We start from the raw sequence: 19,784 nt of genomic DNA on the forward strand, positions 1-19,784 counted from the left end.
GTTTGATGTGTGCAATAGCACCTCCAGAACAGTAGATGCTATCTCCAATGCTAATGATGATGATGATGATGATGATGGTAACTGCACAGATTAAAACACTGCTGATACAACAATGCCAGCACTTGAATTTCCATTGCACAGACTTGGTACACCAATTCTAAAAGACAACAATGTAACACAGTAAAAATAAAAACTTGATCAAGAATCCTGCTAATCTGCATGGTGGTTGTGTAACAGTGTTACAGATAAAATTAAAGCTGCAAGCAGTGATGAAAGGGCCCTCGCATCCGGGCTCACCGCCACCCGTTGGCCTTAGGAAATCAGTGAACAGTGGGCGACATGTAAGCGAGAAAATACAGGAGAATTATGGCAAAGTCATTTAAAAGTGGCACACTTCCTGCTGCCAACAGGTGGCGCTTTAAATGTAACTGAACATTACCATGTAGATGTCTTCAGGCTAGGACTATTATCAAACATGTGAAGTTTGGAGCAGATTGGACATTGTACATTTAGTCCTGGAGTTCACACTGTCATTTTTAACACTAAACCTAAAAATACAAATAAAAAAAAAATGGCTTTTTAGGCATATTTTGTGAATGAACTTGCCGAACATCCTAACCAATGCTGTGTGCTGGGCTAAATGTGCTCATTTTAGGTGTGTACATATTAGGGCATTTTTACCGAAGAGCTTATAAATTGTGTAAAGGAGTCAAAAAACTCATGGAATTCCTCAGTTATACACACAAACGAAGATCTGCTGCAAGAAGACGATTTTGACTTTAATCAAACAAAACCTGCCAAGTGTGAACACACCCTTAATCTGTCCATAACAAATATTATCAGAAAACATTTCAGGTCTGACCTTCTGTTGGAGTTTTTCCTGAAGACTTCTGTTGTTTCCAGTGGTTTCTGAGTCCAAATGAAATGTTCCATTGAAGGTTTGTGAATCTGAACAGTCAATGTTTGCATCCTGATCCAGATTATTATGCATCTCTGTAGAACAATAATGTCTGTTATTTAAAATACATTCTATAGGCCTACTGCATCTACTGCATCAGATTAAACATTGTATGCCTGAGTTACAACAACTTCCTGTTTCGTGGTGTTAATCGCATACATTAGCACTCAGCCAAGTGTTGCATGATTTAACGTGTTTCCAGTATGTTTGGTACTTCTTGGCATATTAAAATGTGTTTCTGGGAGTGAATTACAGTGTGAAGCATGCTGAATATTGGCATGTAGATGTCTTCAGGCCTCTTATCACACATGTGAAGTTGGGGGCAGATCGGACATTGTATGCCTAAGTTACAACAGTTTCCTCCTTCAAGGCGAAACATCAGATTTTCAAATGACTCAAATGACATTTGAAAAGTAGTCCTGTCCAAATAGTGATATTATGTCATGGTTCAGTTTCAAATGAGTGTGAAGTTATCATTTGCAGTTCAATATTTCTATAAGTTCATCAAAAAATGGGTAAACGCACACGCACACACGCACACACACAGGTTTGTTTTTGTGAATTGTGAGGACATTCCATAGGCGTAATGGTTTTTATACTGTACAAACCATATTTTCTATGGCCCTACACTACCCCTACATCTAAACCTAAACTGTGCACATTTTTACTTTCTCACAAAAACTCAGAGAGAGGGAGAGAGAGGGAGAGTGAAAAAAAATCCACATTCAAACCAAAATATCGGACTTCCTGTTGGTCAGAGCTAAAGACTGTAAATTAGAAAGTTGTCCGGTTTAATGAGAACAATATGTGTACCGAGTTGTGACTGTAGGTTAAACTAACCCCCCACTTTTTTCCAAAGGTGGCGCTATAGAGGCCCTCCTTCCTGCCCGTTTCTGAGGCTTTGCCCATGTCTACTGGATGACAGTCCTTACATATGAGTCGGGTTTCATGCAATTTGAAGCATGCTAAGTGTCTCAAACCCATCCAAAACAAATATTGAAATTTGATCTGTTGCTATGGCAACAGTGTTTGAAAAATATTAAAATCTTTTTACAGGTCTACATTCGTTATGTCTTGACATTATTCTAATGAAGTTTTAAGCAAATTGGGTAAAAATTAGAGAGTGATCTTAAAGCATTTTGAAAGTAATACACTTCCTACTGTCAGTTGGTGGCGCTATAACTTTGACTCACAATAGTCACATCCATGTGATCAGCCTCCTACAACGAACACACTGCTGAAGTTTCATAAAAATCATTCAATGTATGCAGAGGTTATAACACATTTCCTGTTTCCCTTTTCTCGCCATAAATTCGTTGCCTCGCCACGGCCAAACCGTTTGAGATATCAAAAATCTGCTAGCAATTTTACATCCTCAATGTTTTGACTTCATGCTGACCGAGTTTGGTGGTGATCAGATTAATTGCCTAGGAGGAGTATATCAAATTCCAGAGCATGTGTTTTTCAAACAACCCATAATAGCTGACTTCCTGTTGAGCTGGCTATAAAAGCATGAAAGTTGTTCGGACCAATGAGGTCCATATGTGTACTGAGTTTCATACAAATACATGCAAGCGTGTTTGATATACAGACCAAGTTTTCATTCAAGTGAGATTTTCATTGGCAAAAAAAAGGTTTGACTTCCGCATTTCCATCGCTTTCTACAGTCACCTTGGACAACAGAAAGAGTGGAAATTTAACCTTATCAAAAAGTTTTTCTTTACAAAGTTTCAATCAAATACTTAAAAAAACCTTCTGAATGCAACAAGTGTGTGCGCTTTGCTTTAAAATGAGTAAAATATTGAGTTGCTGCAGAAAACACATGCACATACTATATATTAATACAAGTTTGTATGTATTTTTTTGAGTATCATATTTCATACATACATACACGTCTGGTTCGCTATCTTTGTTGGGACTCTCCATAGACATAATAATTTTTATACTGTACAAACTGTATATTCTATCCCCTTACACCAGGATAGAAGAACAAACACATATGCAAATGAATGATAATTAAGAAATGGACAAATAAATGTTCCCCAAAAGCCTGTTGTGTCATATTTGACATTTACATTAACATGAAAAAATATAAAAATATATATATATATTTTTTTTTACATTAAAAAAATGATGCATGAATAATCAAGTAAACCCAAGTTGCTTCAGTCCAGTAAATGTTTATCTTACATTTACTTCATAAAAATCATTAAAGATTTATGAGTAAAAAAAGACTTTACTTGAAAAAAAAAGTATGAAGTATCAATCAGAGGTCAGAAGGCATGAAAAGGATTGTGTACAACAGATTTTTCAGCAAAGTTTTGGTCATATTGATAAATTATAGGCCCTAGAAATGTGCATATTAAATATGATACAGTAGGCTAATACATTCATAAATATGCATTATATTTATTGTTCAACAGAATTTTACAAAGAATGTTTAGTTTAAGTTATGAGAGAATAAATGTTTAAAAAAAATTGGCTAATATGTAGTAACACGCATTGCCAAACAAGCGTTCTTTTTTTTAATGAATTTATACCCCCAAACTGGCGACGTATCCTGTGGGATACAAACATTTACAGACAGATTATGAAAAATGTAAAAATTATATTCATAAATTTTTAACATTAACGTAATAAGCTAACACTCAACAACAACTTTTTAAACATGTAAATACATGATGTTTTTAAATGCTGCCCATGAGCTAAACAAAAAAAAATTATGAACAAAGTCAATATACCTAAATATTCACAACAAACACCCTTTCAACTATATATTATGTCATGATGATTCATCATGATAATTCATCATGTCATCATGATTCATCATAAATAATCATTGATGAAAAATAATGTTTCTCCTTTTTCTCTCTTTTCCCTGTGTCAACAGGAGCTAACTACACCCCAGAGGCTCTTTTAAAAGACACTGGCTTTGTAAGTATGTTTGGCTAACTATCAGATACATTATGTGATCTTATCATCACATCTTGTAATGCATAACATTTTCTTATTTCAACAATAAAACAACTGCCTACATTTCTGCCTATTTGGCATCCATTTTTATCTTGTGATTGTTTTATAGTCTCATGTGGGATATGCCTCTGCATAACATGACAAAGTAATTAAAAACGATTCATTGCATGCACTTAAAAATACGTATACATTATTTTATATGCAGATCATATACAGCCAGCGACCAGAAAGCAGAGACTGAGGAACAGACGGAGAAACAGACATCTAGTTGTTGAGAATTCTAATACATGCAACAATTTAGCTGAAGATGCCTTTGTTTTAAAGAGTAGTCTGATGTCTGCGACCCACTGGATGGTCAGCATTGAGGGGAAGGTCTTCTATGAAGCTAACCAGCTGCATGACTTTACCAGTGCTTTCGCTGACTTATACATAGATATAACTAATAACTAAGAATAACTGCTGTTGCACAAGTTGTTTTTTTCAGATGAGAAACTCATGACCATTTTTCATACATTTTCGCTCTGTTTTGTTTCAGATCAGCCACCAGTGGTGTACCAGTATGGAGGACATTCAAGACCAACTACGATGTTTTGTTCATGCTTTTTGTTGCCATTTTGTCATGATCTCTGCTTTGATTTGTTGTTATGAATTCAGTTCTCTATTTTTTTATTTTTTTTTTTTTAATAAAATGGATGTAATTGATAGTGACAGTGAATAAAAAAAAAATATACTTATGTAAATGGACTCAAGTCATTTATTTTGAATTCATTAAATTTAATAGCATTCATAAAATATTTATAGGGCAATAAATAAATATAGGGCATCATACTGTAAAATGAAAATGCGGTAAGCTACTGTACAGAGGCAGTTACAGTAACTTACTGGCAACAATGCTGCCCAGTATGTTACCGCAAAAATACAATAAAATGTCCAACAGTGTGCGTTCTTCCCGTAACAACACGCCGAAACACAGCAACTAAGCCCAAAGAATTCACAACATTTTATTACAATAGTGTATACAATTATAATGTTATTAATGTTTTGCGTCTCTGTTTGAGCGCCCGTGCTGAAGCTAAAGATGATCATCAGTAGAAAGCGCTGCTGTTAGTTGCCATGTCGGACACAAAAATGGTGGCGGGCATAGTGGAAGTAACGTCTTCGGTACTCATGGATAGGAATAAGACGCCTAACACTGCATTTGTATATACAGGTGCTGGTCATATAATTAGAATATCATCAAAAAGTTGATTTATTTCACTAATTCCATTCAAAAAGTGAAACTTGTATATTATATTCATTCATTACACACAGACTGATATATTTCAAATGTTTATTTCTTTTAATTTTGATGATTATAACTGACAACTAAGGAAAATCCCAAATTCAGTATCTCAGAAAATTAGAATATTACTTAAGACCAATACAAAGAAAGGATTTTTAGAAATCTTGGCCAACTGAAAAGTATGAACATGAAAAGTATGAGCATGTACAGCACTCAATACTTAGTTGGGGCTCCTTTTGCCTGAATTACTGCAGCAATGCGGCGTGGCATGGAGTCGATCAGTCTATGGCACTGCTCAGGTGGCCTTCAGCTCTTCTGCATTGTTGGGTCTGGCATATCGCATCTTCCTCTTCACAATACCCCATAGATTTTCTATGGGGTTAAGGTCAGGCGAGTTTGCTGACCAATTGAGAACAGGGATACCATGGTCCTTAAACCAGGTACTGGTAGCTTTGGCACTGTGTGCAGGTGCCAAGTCCTGTTGGAAAATGAAATCTGCATCTCCATAAAGTTGGTCAGCAGCAGGAAGCATGAAGTGCTCTAAAACTTCCTGGTATACGGCTGCGTTGACCTTGGACCTCAGAAAACACAGTGGACCAACACCAGCAGATGACATGGCACCCCAAACCATCACTGACTGTGTTAACTTTACACTGGACCTCAAGCAACATGGATTGTGTGCCTCTCCTCTCTTCCTCCAGACTCTGGGACCCTGATTTCCAAAGGAAATGCAAAATTTACTTTCATCAGAGAACATAACTTTGGAGCACTCAGCAGCAGTCCAGTCCTTTTTGTCTTTAGCCCAGGCGAGACGCTTCTGACGCTGTCTGTTGTTCAAGAGTGGCTTGACACAAGGAATGCGACAGCTGAAACCCATGTCTTGCATACGTCTGTGCGTAGTGGTTCTTGAAGCATTGACTTCAGCTGCAGTCCACTCTTTGTGAATCTCCCCCACATTTTTGAATGGGTTTTGTTTCACAATCCTCTCCAGGGTGCGGTTATCCCTATTGCTTGTACACTTTTTTCTACCACATCTTTTCCTTCCCTTCGCCTCTCTATTAATGTGCTTGGACACAGAGCTCTGTGAACAGCCAGCCTCTTTTGCAATGACCTTTTGTGTCTTGCCCTCCTTGTGCAAGGTGTCAATGGTTGTCTTTTGGACAACTGTCAAGTCAGCAGTCTTCCCCATGATTGTGTAGCCTACAGAACTAGACTGAGAGACCATTTAAAGGCCTTTGCAGGTGTTTTGAGTTAATTAGCTAATTAGAGTGTGGCACCAGGTGTCTTCAATATTGAACCTTTTCAAAATATTCTAATTTTCTGAGATACTGAATTTGGGATTTTCTTTGTTGTCAGTTATAATCATCAAAATTAAAAGAAATAAACATTTGAAGTATATCAGTCTGTGTGTAATGAATGAATATAATATACAAGTTTCACTTTTTGAATGGAATTAGTGAAATAAATAAACTTTTTGATGATATTCTAATTATATGACAAGCACCTGTATATGGTCCGTTCAGTATTATCAGCAGCTTTATCGCATTGCTCAGGAGCTAATTAAATGGCGAATTCGGCGGGCGAGACCACTATGAATTGTGTAATTTGGAATTTAGCGAATTGACACGGATTTCACTTCATGTTCAAGTTCTTGAACAAACACACCAATTCGCTGTGTTGACTTATGTAATTGTATATGTTCTCTAATTGACTGTGATCTATTTTCATGAAGTGGGTGGAGTAACAGGTGTGCAATCATTAATAAAATGGCCGCTGCTCTCTTGTGCGGGTGTGCAGGCTAAACGCCAGATAATGTCTGAGTTGTAAGTCTTTTAATCCTTCGTCATGTATTACCGGTTACCTAGCTCTAATTGAGATGGCAGCGCCAACAGGTTATGGGCCCAGTAAAGAGTTTGGGAACTGATGGAAACGTTTATGTTTTGACGGAGAGGAAAAGAATTATGAACTGTGGGAAACAAAGTTCCTGACACATTTGCGTCCTCTGGTTTTGAAATCCACCATATTGGGTGAAGCCTCTGCCGTGGACGATGAGGGTGCCAAGGTGGAAGACGACAGTAAAAATGAAGAGGCATACGCAGTTCTGATCCAATTATTAGACGACAAGAGTATGTCGCTTGCGATGAGAGAGGCTGCGGATGATGGCAAAAAGGCGTTACAGATTTTGAGAGATCACTACGCTGGTAAGAGGAAGCCACGTGTGATAAGTTTGTATACGGAGTTGACATCTCTTCAGAAAGGTGTAAATGAAACTGTTACAGATTACATTATTCGTGCAGAGACTGCAATCACAGCATTGCGGAATGCGGGAGAGACTTTGAGCGACGATTTATTGACTGCCATGATTCTAAAGGGTTTGCCCGATACTTTCAAACCATTCTCTATTTTTATTATGCAGAGTGATGAAAAACTAACATTTGCCAACTTTAAAGCAAAACTGAGGAGCTATGAAAGCACAGAGAAGTTTGGCATTGCTGGTTCGGGAGAGGACAGCGTAATGAAAGTTAAAGGAAGGGACAATTGGATATGAGACTCACCTGTTACAACTGTGGCCAGAAAGGTCACAAAGCCGCGGAGTGCACGGTGGTTGCTGGGGAGCGTGGGGAACGGAGACAATGGTGTAGTTTCTGTAAAAGCACCTCACATAAAGACGTGCACTGTCGTCGAAGAAAGCGGGATAAAGTGAAGTAAACGGTGGATGAAGAGGAGGATTACACATTTGCATTTATGGTGGAGCAGGTGAATAAAGTCCCGATTGGTGGAGTGGAAATGAAAGGCCTCATGGTGGATTCTGGAGCTACTAAACACATCATTACGGACATTGAGAAGTTTGTGGATTTCGACTTAAGTTTCAAGCCTCAGAGCCACATTCTGGAGCTGGCTGATGGAGAACGGGCCAGTGGTATCGTGTTGAAGAAAGGTACCGCTAAATTGCATTTGAGAAATAGCAATGGCCGCATTGTGGACATGATGTTGACGGAGGCACTTTATGTGCCATCATTTTCTCAAGACATCTTTTCCGTCAAAGCGGCAATTTCACACGGAGCGACAGTAATCTTCTAAGAGGGACAGAACCGACTCATTCACAAAAATGGTACAACTTTTGATATTCATATGTATTCATATGTATTCATTTTATGAGTACTGTTGCTAATGAGATTGATGAGTGTAACACGTGCTATGATATTCAGACATGGCATGAAATACTGGGTCATTGTAATTATGATGATGTGTTAAAGTTGGAGAATGTTACAGATGGGATAAAAATTAGAGGTAAAATTGACAGATCCAATTTGAAATGTGAAGTGTGTGTAAAAGGCAAATTTGCTCAGAACAGAAATAGAGATCTAGATGAGAAAGCAAAAGATGTATTTGCACTTGTTCATGCAGATCTGGCTGGTCCTATAGAACCAGCAGGGAAAGATGGTTTCAGATTTGCCTTATCATTCACAGATGACTATTCAGGAGCTGTGTTTCCAACGAACGGCAGCGATCAAGCGCTACCCATGGAAATGGTCGAGCACCTTACGGAAAAACGAGGTATTCTCCATTCGTTTTAACCAATAAAAAAAATTGCGACGTTCAGACACGACTTTCTTCTCACGGTAATAGTTCATTTAATGTGGGTTCTATGGCGTTATTATAATGAAAAATGTCGAGAGTACGGTGTACATTTTAGGACTTCCTCACACCTCAGTCATACAACGAAAAGGCGTCATGCCTCTGACTAAAAGGCTTCAGGTCTCAGGAAAAACGACGTCAGGTGTCAGGTCTCGTACAATTAGGCATCAGACAAAACAGCCTCAGACCAAAAGGCATCAGGCGAAAAGGCATCGGATGAAACGGACTCAGACAAAAAGGCATCAGACTAAAAGGCATCAGTTTTTGTTGTTTTTTGTTTTTTTTGTATAGCCTAACTTTCTATTGGCTTTTATCCCATCATAACGCCGTCCTTCAGTTGTCTTTTTCTTTCTCCCTATTTTATATATTTAACTGTTACTATACCCAAATTGATGTAAGATGTGTGTGCGAGCCTTAATTAAATATGGTTAGGTTCTATACAGAAAAGAACATGTCGATTTTCACATTGGTCTGCAGAAAAACAGCAACGGGCTGAATGAAAATGTAAAATGTGACTCTTCCATCCAGATAGTGGTATTCTGTTTTTATTGTTATTTTTATTTTTTATGCATTCCATTTTTATTCTTATGTATTTGTTTCCTTTTTATGTAAAGCACTTTGAATTACCTAAATAAAATTTAGGTTGCTAAATAAATAAAATTGCCTTGCCTTGCCTAATCGACTCTCTGACAGTAGGTGGCGCTGGAACAGCAGAAATAAAGCCGTTTCCTTGGTAACCTCTGTACACAAAGCAGCTGTGCTTATAACAATGCAGTCAAATAGCTCGAAAGATTTTTTACTTCTCTAATAAAAATTATTGGTAACCACAAATTAACCATGGGTTTGCTACACTTTAGTTTATGGTGTTTGTAGTAAAATTATTGTTATACAAATAGTAGTCTATCAATCCGAAAAAAAAATAAATAAAAAATCATAGTTAACACACTTTTAACCATGGTTAATTTTCGTATGTGTTTACAATAGTTTGCAATGCAAGCTAGTTGCAATATGTTATTTAGCAATTTTTTACATGCAAATAAATCTAGTGAATAATACAAATTTACAAAATAATCTCTGGGATATGTTTTATACAACTTAGTGTAACATTTAACAGAAAACTGCGTGCACGTGACGTCACATTGAGGCGGGGCAATTCGCTTCTTTCTAAGTTCGTTTCGTCTGATGCCTTTTAGTCTGAGGCCGTTATGTCCAATGCCTTTTTATCTGAGTCTGTTTCGTCTGATGCCTAATTGTACGAGACCTGACACCCGACGTCGTTTTTCCTGAGACCTGAAGCCTTTTAGTCGGAGGCATGACGCCTTTTCGTTGTATGACTGAGGTGTGAGGAAGTCCTAAAATGTACACCGTACGAGAGCACATTATTGTACATGAGAACGCATCAAATGCGTGAGCAATCTCTCCGCTCACAGGCGGATTCACTTCTCGCACAAACTGGACGCGCGCGCTCTCGCTCAGATCTCACATGTGCGTGCTTAAACTTTGTCCTCCTGCATGTGCAGCCGTGAATCTAGAATTATATTCTCTCCAGGATTTAATGTTGCCATAAGCGCAACATTATAGTGTGGGCACCCAACGGCAGAAACATTAATCGGCGCATATGCCAAGTTTGCCAGCAAATGTAAATCAATATTTACATAGCGTAATAGTTGTAAATTTATCTGTCTCACGTGTCCCGCATTGTCCCGCAAAATCACATCTACTGTCGTGCAACAGATCAATAGCCAGGTGGTCACCCTATTTGGAAGCGACCTGAAACATGTTCAGATGAGATCTGCACTCATCACACAAAGGGGAAGGATATCAGAGATCGCGATACCTGATGTGATTAAATTTCAAAAGGCTATAGATTGGGACACAGATCAGGGGCCGTATTCACAAAACATCTTAAGGCTAAAAGTAGCTCCTAAATCTCAGATTTAGGAGAAACTCTTATAAAATAATGGGCGTGTCAGTCCTAATTTTAGGAGTCCTAACTTTTTGCTCTAAGAGTAGGCTATTTCACAAAGCATTTTAGCGCTAAAACTAGCTCCTAAATCTGTGAAACGTTAGTAGTAGTCAAGAGGACTCCTAAGTCATTAAATCACCAACAATCCTAATCCACCCAAAGACACTGTACACCATTGAGGCAATAGCGATAGAGCCTTAGGTGCTGAACTTTTTCTTCATAAATGCAGTACATTTTGATTTATAGATTTGAATCTACGATGAGGCGCCAAAAATAAATTTTTAACAAATAAATAAATATTGTCCGATTACCTGTGGCAGTGGTTTTCATGAGTTCACGCTTACAAATGATTGAATAGAGTAATAAAATATATAATAAGCGGATTTGGTGTACTGTCCAAGCTTGGAATTTAGCCCAAACCCGAAGTTCTCCCCAAATCCCCAGCCGAGAGTGAGGAACGGGGTGGCGGAGGGATGCAGAAAACTGTCAAAGTAACTATAACTCGCCTATAGTTACTTTGACAGTTTTCTGCATCCCTCCGCCACCCCGTTCCTCACTCTCGTCTGTGTATTTATCCCTCTTCTCGTGCTGATTAGAAAGACCGTTTGAATGCGTTCCTCCCAAACTTTTTTTTATAAAACATAATTTGTTGCTTGAATTCTGCAATCTCTTGAGATGCAGACATCCAAGAGGCAGACAATTAACTGTATATACTAGTTTAATTAGTGACACTTAGCCTACATTTTAAAACCTTTATTTGAATATGGCAACATTTGTATTTTAAAACCTTTATTTTATTATGGAAACATGACACCTCATTCTACAATATTTCTATGATTAAATCGCTGACTCCTCCCCCATCAGCCAATCACTGTGTGTATACTCCATAGCAAGAGGTCAACCCCGCCCTTACTCTTAACTTCAGTCTATTCCTTAGTAAAAGTTGGTCTCAGCAGCTTTGTGAATAGGTTTTAAGAGAAAACTCTTAACTAAGAACTTTTACTGCTATTTAGGAGAACTCTTAGTGGTAAGATAAAATGTTTTGTGAATACGGCCCCAGATTTTGTTACATGCACATAAACAGGAACACACATAGGAATGGATTTTTCACATCTGAACTGAGCCACTTCCAAATATGATTTTAAATTAGATACACATCTGATATGTGGATATCTGACCTACGCGTAAAGGCCTACATCCAATTCCACACTGGGAGACAGCAAGGGGCGACATGTTTAAGCACAGGGATCACTTTTCAAAATGGGGCGTCCTTACGAAGCAGATGTGACTGTAAGCGCTTAAAAAAAAAAAAAAAAAAAAAAATTGTTGTCAAACAGGTCCCTCCTGCCTTTTAGATCGTACCCACATTTCTCATCTGACTGATGGAAAGCATAAAAGCCATCCTTACCATGGCAGCAGCAAAAAGTCAAAAAGTGTTTTTTTCTTTTGATGATGTTTTATTAACAAAATTCGTGAGGAGCAGGTGCAGATAATTAGACTAATTATCACAAGTGGAAAGCATTCAGCTAATCAACCAACAGAGGTATATATACTGCAGACTTACCTCTGTTCATTGACAGTTTATCAGCATCCCTCCACCACCCCATCTCCTCACTTCTAGTTCTATCTCTCATAACCACATCCGGGGGGAGTACTCTGGGTTCGGGCCAAAATTCCGAGCTCGGAGCCCTCCCCCTGGACAGCACGCCAAATACGCATTACTTTACTCTATCTAATTATATGTATATGTGAACTCGTGAACTGCTGGAGCAAATGAAAACACGAAAATGCCAGGGTCTCCCTCCCATTTACCTCTATAAAATTTTACCCTGCTATAGTTCACTCTGAAAGGGGTTCATACTGAAATGGCACTGCAATATAATAAATGATATGAATTGTAACCATATTTGCATAAAACTATTAATTAAAAACGTTCATGGGTCAATGACATGACGCCTAAATGTTCTGTCCGGGTGCATTTTTTTAAAGGTAAAATTTGGTTTAAATGCATAAAAAGATACCATATATATGTAGTACCTCTCCCGTGCACGTACTCACTTTAACTTTTCAAAAAACATGAGTTATTTGAAGTTTTCTGTTATTTAAAGTGTCAAAATATCATAACTTGTTTTGGAAATGTCTTTGAAATTACTCTAAATTTATTCAAATTCATTTTCTGCACTAATTGGCATGATTTCCAACATGTTTTGTAATCCTGTACAAAATTGCAAAGCATTTGTATTTATATTTCCATCATAATATACAAACAAACTTTGTCCGATGATGTCCATTTTATGAAATATCATGTGGCGCGACCATCAAAAAACAACCACTTTGGGACTTTAATGTTGAAATCCATTCAAAGACAGGATGTTGCATCATATACCAATTTGCGAAGGACCTGTGGAGGCAGTGAGCAGGTTTGTAACGCTGTCTTAAATCTGGAAAAAAAAATAGAGAAATGGGAATGCGGGGGCACCGCGACCGCAAAGGGCACTTTCACTTTTGCGATCAAAGGGGCTGTAACGATTAGTCCAGACTGAAGGCGAGCTTGATGAACCCAAGTGCAGTTTATTGTAACAAAGTGAACAAACAAAGCAACCATTAGACTTGAACATAAACAGACTTAATGATGAGCAGACTTAATGATGAACAGACTTGACATGGCAAAGAACTGGCATGGCATGGCAAAGAACAGACTTGACTATCACACTCACCAACAGCAGGGTTACATTAACAATACACAACCCAATAACATGGGGAAGACAATGGCTTAAATACATAAACTTAGTGAACACATGACTATGGCAACCAATGGGGAAGTGACACAAGGAACAAGGGAACCAATGACCAACAGAACTGAAAACCACATGACCATAAACAACCAATCAGAACATGACACATAGACTAAGGGAGAACATGAGGAGCAAGGGAAGCATGGCACAAGCAAGCAACATAAAACAAACTACAAAATAAAAGACATGAAATCATGAACATGAAAACAAAACCCAAAACAATACGTGACAGGGGCAGGGGAGTCCGTGCACGCCACTGTCAAGAAACATTTCTAATTATTATCAATGTTCATATTTTTGTGGAAACTGTGATATATTTTATTTGCCAGGATTCTTTGATGAATAGAAAGTTTAAAACAACAGCATTTATTTGATACAGAATATTTTGTAAAATTATAAATGTCTTTACTGTAATTTTTGATCAATTTAGGCCTAATGTGTCCTTGATGAAATATAGAATTAATTCATTTCAACTTAAATGAAAGTCAACTTAAATCGAATGTTGCACTTAGGTTTGTGATGTGATTTTTTTAATATAAAAAATGTTTATAAAATGTGTGTTTATGAAAATTCTGTGAAAATGGTCGCACCATATGACATTTTTTAAGGCTATGGCCAATTCATCTAGATAAAAAAAAAAAAAAAAAAAAAAAAAAAAAAACACTAAAATCACTTCATTTAAAATTTTAATATGAATTTATGTGTACACAACATTCTTAATGTTTGAACAATTGCATTAGATATTATTATTTTTTGTATTTTAAAATTGGCCTGTCGAAAATCCTTATACGTCATTGACCCACATATTAAGTGTACAAATAATTCATTTAGCTGCACATGTTTACTGGTAGGCCTTTGATTCAGAGGGAACTCATGGCCTTATAAAATGTAGAATCCAGAATGCAAATTATATTACATAAAAGCATGCCAAAAGCAAAATGTAATAATAAAAATAATAATTATAATAATAATGTTTTGTTTACCTGACTCATTGTCTCTGTCAAGAGTCTCAGCCATCAGAAAGACTACCAAAATAATGATAAAAAAAAAAAAACCTTATTAGTTATCGGTTTGCATGCCAAACCAATAAAACATAAATACATTTAAAACATAAATTTGCTGCAACCTCAATGCACTCAGTGAAAAGTTCTGTGTAACTGAAACTTGATGTACTGCAAACATTATTTGCTCTAACTAAAGTAGCCCAACCAACTTATTTTTTTAAATGTTAAAACAAAAAATAAAAAAAATATTTCAGGTATTCATTTTATTTATGTTCTATTTTACAACTGATAATTTGCTATTCAATACCAGAATGGTTAAATAACTTTTAAATCTCTAAAACATTGAACAACAATTTTAAATTGCAAAGATATTGAACAATTAAAATGCAGTTCATCTGTTAAAAAAAAAAACTGTAAAAACAATAACATTTACTCAGTAAATCTCAACTTACTCTTACTCACATACTACAGTAACTGTGGTGGTGGCAGATGCAATTGTGGCATCCATCACTGCATTGTACATTGTTTACTGTTCATACAGGTTGTGCCTCCCTCAATACAACTCAAGTAAACTCAGCTACACTCAACTTCGCTTTGACGTGTTCATGACTTGTTTAATTTTTGAAGGTATAAACGTAGTGAATTTTGGCTCTCACTTTTGACCGAAAATAAATATATTTTCCCAAGTAACGTGTCAATCATGGTCCCACACCGGCTAAATGAGAAGGGTATGGCCAGTTTTGGGGGTAGCCTAAGGCATTACAAGTAACGCACATTACGTAATCAGTTACTGACTACTTTTTTCAATTAAAGAGTAATGTAATGCAATTTAAACAAAAAATATTTGAGTTACTTTTTCAAATAAGTAACGCATATTACTTTTTCTTTTCTTTTTTTCTTTTTTATTTATTGATTGACTGGCACCTCTCCAGTCCCCATGTTGACAGAAATTTGAGACTGGATGCTGGATGGAGAGTGATGCTCAACTTGTCTCTTCAGAATTTCCCATAGGTGTTCAATTGGGTTCAGATCAGGAGCCACTGAATCACTTTCACCCTGTTCTTCTTCAGAAATCCAACAGTGGCCTTAGATGTGTGTTTAGGATCATTGCCATGTTGGAAAAGTGCACGACGACCAAGGGCAAGGAGTGATGGTAGCATCTTCTCTTTCAGTATAGAGCAGTACATCTTTGAATTCATGATGCCATCAATGAAATGCAGCTCCCCGACACCAGCAGCACTCATGCAGCCCCACATAAGGACACTGCCACCACCATGTTTCACTGTAGGCACCCTGCATTTTTCTTCGTATTCCTTACCTTTGCGACGCCATACAGTTTTGAAGCCATCAGTTCCAAAAACATTTATCTTGGTCTCATCACTCCAAAGTATAGAGTCCCAGTAGTCTTCATCTTTGTCAGCATGGGCCCTGGCAAACTCTAGGCGGGCTTTTTTTTGTGCCTGGGCTTTAGGAGAGGCTTCTTTCGTGGACGGCACCCATGCATGCCATTCCTCTGCAGTGTACGCCGTATTGTGTCACGGGAAATAGTCACCTCAGTTTGGCTTTCTACTTCTTTAGATAACTGCAGTGAATTCGCATGCCGATCTTCTTTAACCCTTCTCATCAGAAGACGCTCCTGTCGAGGTGTTAACTTCTGTGGACGACCCGGACGTCTCTGTGAGATGGTTGCAGTTCCATCTTTTTTAAATTTTTGTACCACTTTTGCTACAGTCTTCTGACTGATAAGTAAAGCTTTGCTGATCTTCTTGTAGCCTTCACCTTTCTGGTGTAAAGAAATGATTTTCTTTCTCAGGTCTTGTGACGTTTCTCTTCCATGTGGTGCGATTGCTGACAGCATGAAATGGGAAGGGGTTTTAACACCCTTTTATAGTCAACTGTCTGCTGGACACCTGCGTAATGAATAATTAGACTCACCTATGGTTAAATTCTTGTTAAATTAGACATTTGTAGTCTAAAATGTAGCTTTGCTCCAGAGACTTTCAGTGGGGTGTACTCATTTTTGCATCACCCTAATTTGAGTAAAACTGAAAATGTTGTTCTCTAAGTTATGTTATTAAACTTATTTTTATGTTATAAGTTAAACAGATGTTATATAAAACTTAGTCTTGTCAGCATTTTGGAAATTGTTTTTGTGTTCATTAAGATATTGTTTAAAATGTTACTTTTCAAAGGGGGTGTACTCATTTACGCTGAGCACTGTATATACATATATACACCTAGGTTGGCTTGAGGGTGAGTAAATAATTTTCATTTTTGGTTGAACTAACCCTTTAATAGCACACACATTTCCTTGTAGGATACAAAAAATATATGTTTGTAAAAGAGTTGGGTACATGAAACTACTAGTATGAATTACAATAGCAAAATATGTGTATGCTACCCTGTATGTGCTGCATATCTTTGTGAGAGGACCCAGAGCTTCAATCTCGGGGGGAGGAGAGGTCCCCTCAGCCCTGTCCGAACGCCTCCAGCCAAGATGTGCTTCTAATTAAATGATAAAAGCAGTTGCAAAAGTTGTTCAAATTACAAATACTCATCCGTGCACCAACAGTATGTGACTTAAGTAAAGTTGGCCGCATATTCACAGATTCGAATTTCCTGAGTCAATAACTCCTGAGCTAAACGCTGTTACTACACAAATAACACCTCTTTTCTATCGTAGTAATGTAGAGAGGCAGCTACAACCCAATTTTCCTCAAAATCAGCTTTCCTCCGCGGTGGACAAAGTACGTAAGTCTCTATGTGCGGATGACTGAGAGACAGATTCCAAGGGACCGTCTGCAAAGTGCAAAACCCGAAAAGCGAAAACTACAAAAACAGTCAATAACTTCACTGTAATACACTGTACTGTCACCAAATTCAGCTCACACATCACTGATGTCCTGATAGTTATACTATAACACTTATTTGGGGGAAATGTCTTTTTGTATAATCTTTATGATTTTTTTTTTAATATGAAAATAATTCCATAACTTGACTATTATGGAAATTATATTCAATAAATTCAATGTAATACACTGTACTGTCACCAAATTCAGCTCACACATCACTGATGTCCTGATAGTTATACTACAACACTTATTTGGGGGAAATGTGTTTTTGTATATTCTTTATGATTTTTTTAATATGAAAATAATTCCATAATTTGATTATTGTGGAAATTAAATTCAATAACTTCACTGTAATACACTGTACTGTCACCAAATTCGCCGCACACATCACTGATGTCCTGATAGTTATACTACAACACTTATTTTGAGAAACCTTGCTTTTTGATTATTTTTATTGTTTGCATTATGAACAATATACAACAATATACATTTCACTGTGATGTAAACTTCAATGTGTAAATCAGCTTTTGTCAAACATAGGTAATCCTGCTGCTTATATAAGAGCTATTACAGATATTGTTAAACTCTATGGTCTCTGTACTTGCTTTAGCTCAATGCACAATACCAAGGGATATGTCCGCTCGGTATTTGTGCTTCTGTCATCCCAAGGCATTTTATGTGGAATCATCTTGTGCAGGTTCCACACTGAATCTATAAGGGGGAAAATATGTAAATTATATCTATAAAATATTTGCTTTAGGAATCCAGTAATGCATAAACATATTGAAATACTTAATTACTTTAAATTTATCCATAGATAACTTCAACTTTCAAATTATCCACTACAATGTCTACTGTACAGTTTTATACATTAATATATATATTTCAAATGTCTTGTTATTTATTTATGCTCAGTAAGTTTCTTTTCCACAGTGAATTCACTTCCAAGGCTGTGTATCATTGTGTCAACTGTGGCTTTAAAGTTTTATAGAAAAATGTTGATTTATATGTATTGACACTACTGAAATGGTATAATGATATGTAATTTTTTTTTTCCCCACCAGTATCTTCATGCCCTTTCGAGCCAAATTTTTGTGGTTGACCCCATGCAAGGGTCAAACGAATTGAAGGACTCAAAAAAGGCCTGCTACAAATTTGGGTAATAAAAGATAGATTATGGAAAATAGGTAAAATATTTTAATGAGGCAAAAGTAAATGATAAATCACTATAATTTTATATTTTAGAGAGTATTTCAAGATGCGTAGAAACCGACTCGGAAAGGAGGACTGGGTGGACATCAGGTGGAAGCCCGGAAAGATTGTCCACACCTTTCAAAAAGATACCACCAACTGTGGAGTCTTTGTAATGGAGGTAATTCTAATAAACATATTAAAATTAAGATAGAGTGACAACATGCACTGTATTTTTACTGTATAAGAGACAGTACATGTGTTATGCCATCCGTACAGATGGCCAAGAGGACAGTGAAAAAATTCCCAAACATTCCACAAATGTTTGAAATTGACCCGTCACAAGAATCACTTAATAAGCAAAGAAGAGACATGGCTGAAGTCATTCTAAAAGGATCAGGTATTATTGTATTTAAAATTTCTGTATACTTCCTGCAAACTTAACAGGTTGTGTGTGAGTGTCTGTGTATATACTGTATATACTATATATACAGTCAAACCCACATTTATTTGGGCACCTTATACATTTTATTCATTATTACAGTTTATTCACTATAGTTTAAAAAAATGTTAATAAAATATGACAAGATCTCAGAGTTAAACTGTGTCAGAAAAAATATCTTAATTATGTCAGATAACACTTAAGCAAAACATGTTCAGGGTTTTTTTTTTTTTTTTTTTTCAGTTCTAAACACAGATATTTTATAGATATAATTTACATATTCCCCCCCTTATAGATTCAGTGTGGAACCTGCACAAGATGGTTCCACATAAAATGCCTTGGGATGACAGAAGCACAAATACCGAGCGGACATATCCCTTGGTATTGTGCATTGAGCTAAAGCAAGTACAGAGACCATAGAGTTTAACAATATCTGTAATAGCTCTTATATAAGCAGCAGGATTACATATGTTTGACAAAAGCTGATTTACACATTGAAGTTTACATCACAGTGAAATGTATATTGTTGTATATTGTTCATAATGCAAACAAAAAAAATTAACCAAAAAGCAAGGTTTCTCAAAATAAGTGTTGTAGTATAACTATCAGGACATCAGTGATGTGTGCGGCGAATTTGGTGACAGTACAGTGTATTACAGTGAAGTTATTGAATTTAATTTCC

The 19,784-nt window shown here is 36.8% G+C and overlaps 1 long non-coding RNA gene across 8 annotated transcripts in view; it reads right to left on the reverse strand.

Moving 5' to 3' along the window:
- The window catches only part of LOC127495615 (uncharacterized), a 33,904-nt gene that overhangs the window by 12,910 nt on the left and 1,210 nt on the right, over window positions 1-19,784 (reverse strand). For 4 of the 8 annotated variants that reach the window (XR_007925144.1, XR_007925147.1, XR_007925145.1 and 1 more), the window contains 4 exons: window positions 17,019-17,122; window positions 14,597-14,638; window positions 863-993; window positions 22-548 (listed from right to left, as the gene is read on the reverse strand). This is a non-coding gene — a long non-coding RNA (uncharacterized LOC127495615). The remainder of the gene's footprint in view (window positions 1-21; window positions 549-862; window positions 994-14,596; window positions 14,639-17,018; window positions 17,123-19,784) is intronic. The other 4 variants (XR_007925149.1, XR_007925148.1, XR_007925143.1 and 1 more) reach the window with 4 other exon arrangements.

The sequence above is a fragment of the Ctenopharyngodon idella genome, chromosome 15, assembly GCF_019924925.1.
Source record: "Ctenopharyngodon idella isolate HZGC_01 chromosome 15, HZGC01, whole genome shotgun sequence".
Taxonomy (NCBI): Eukaryota; Metazoa; Chordata; class Actinopteri; order Cypriniformes; family Xenocyprididae; genus Ctenopharyngodon; species Ctenopharyngodon idella.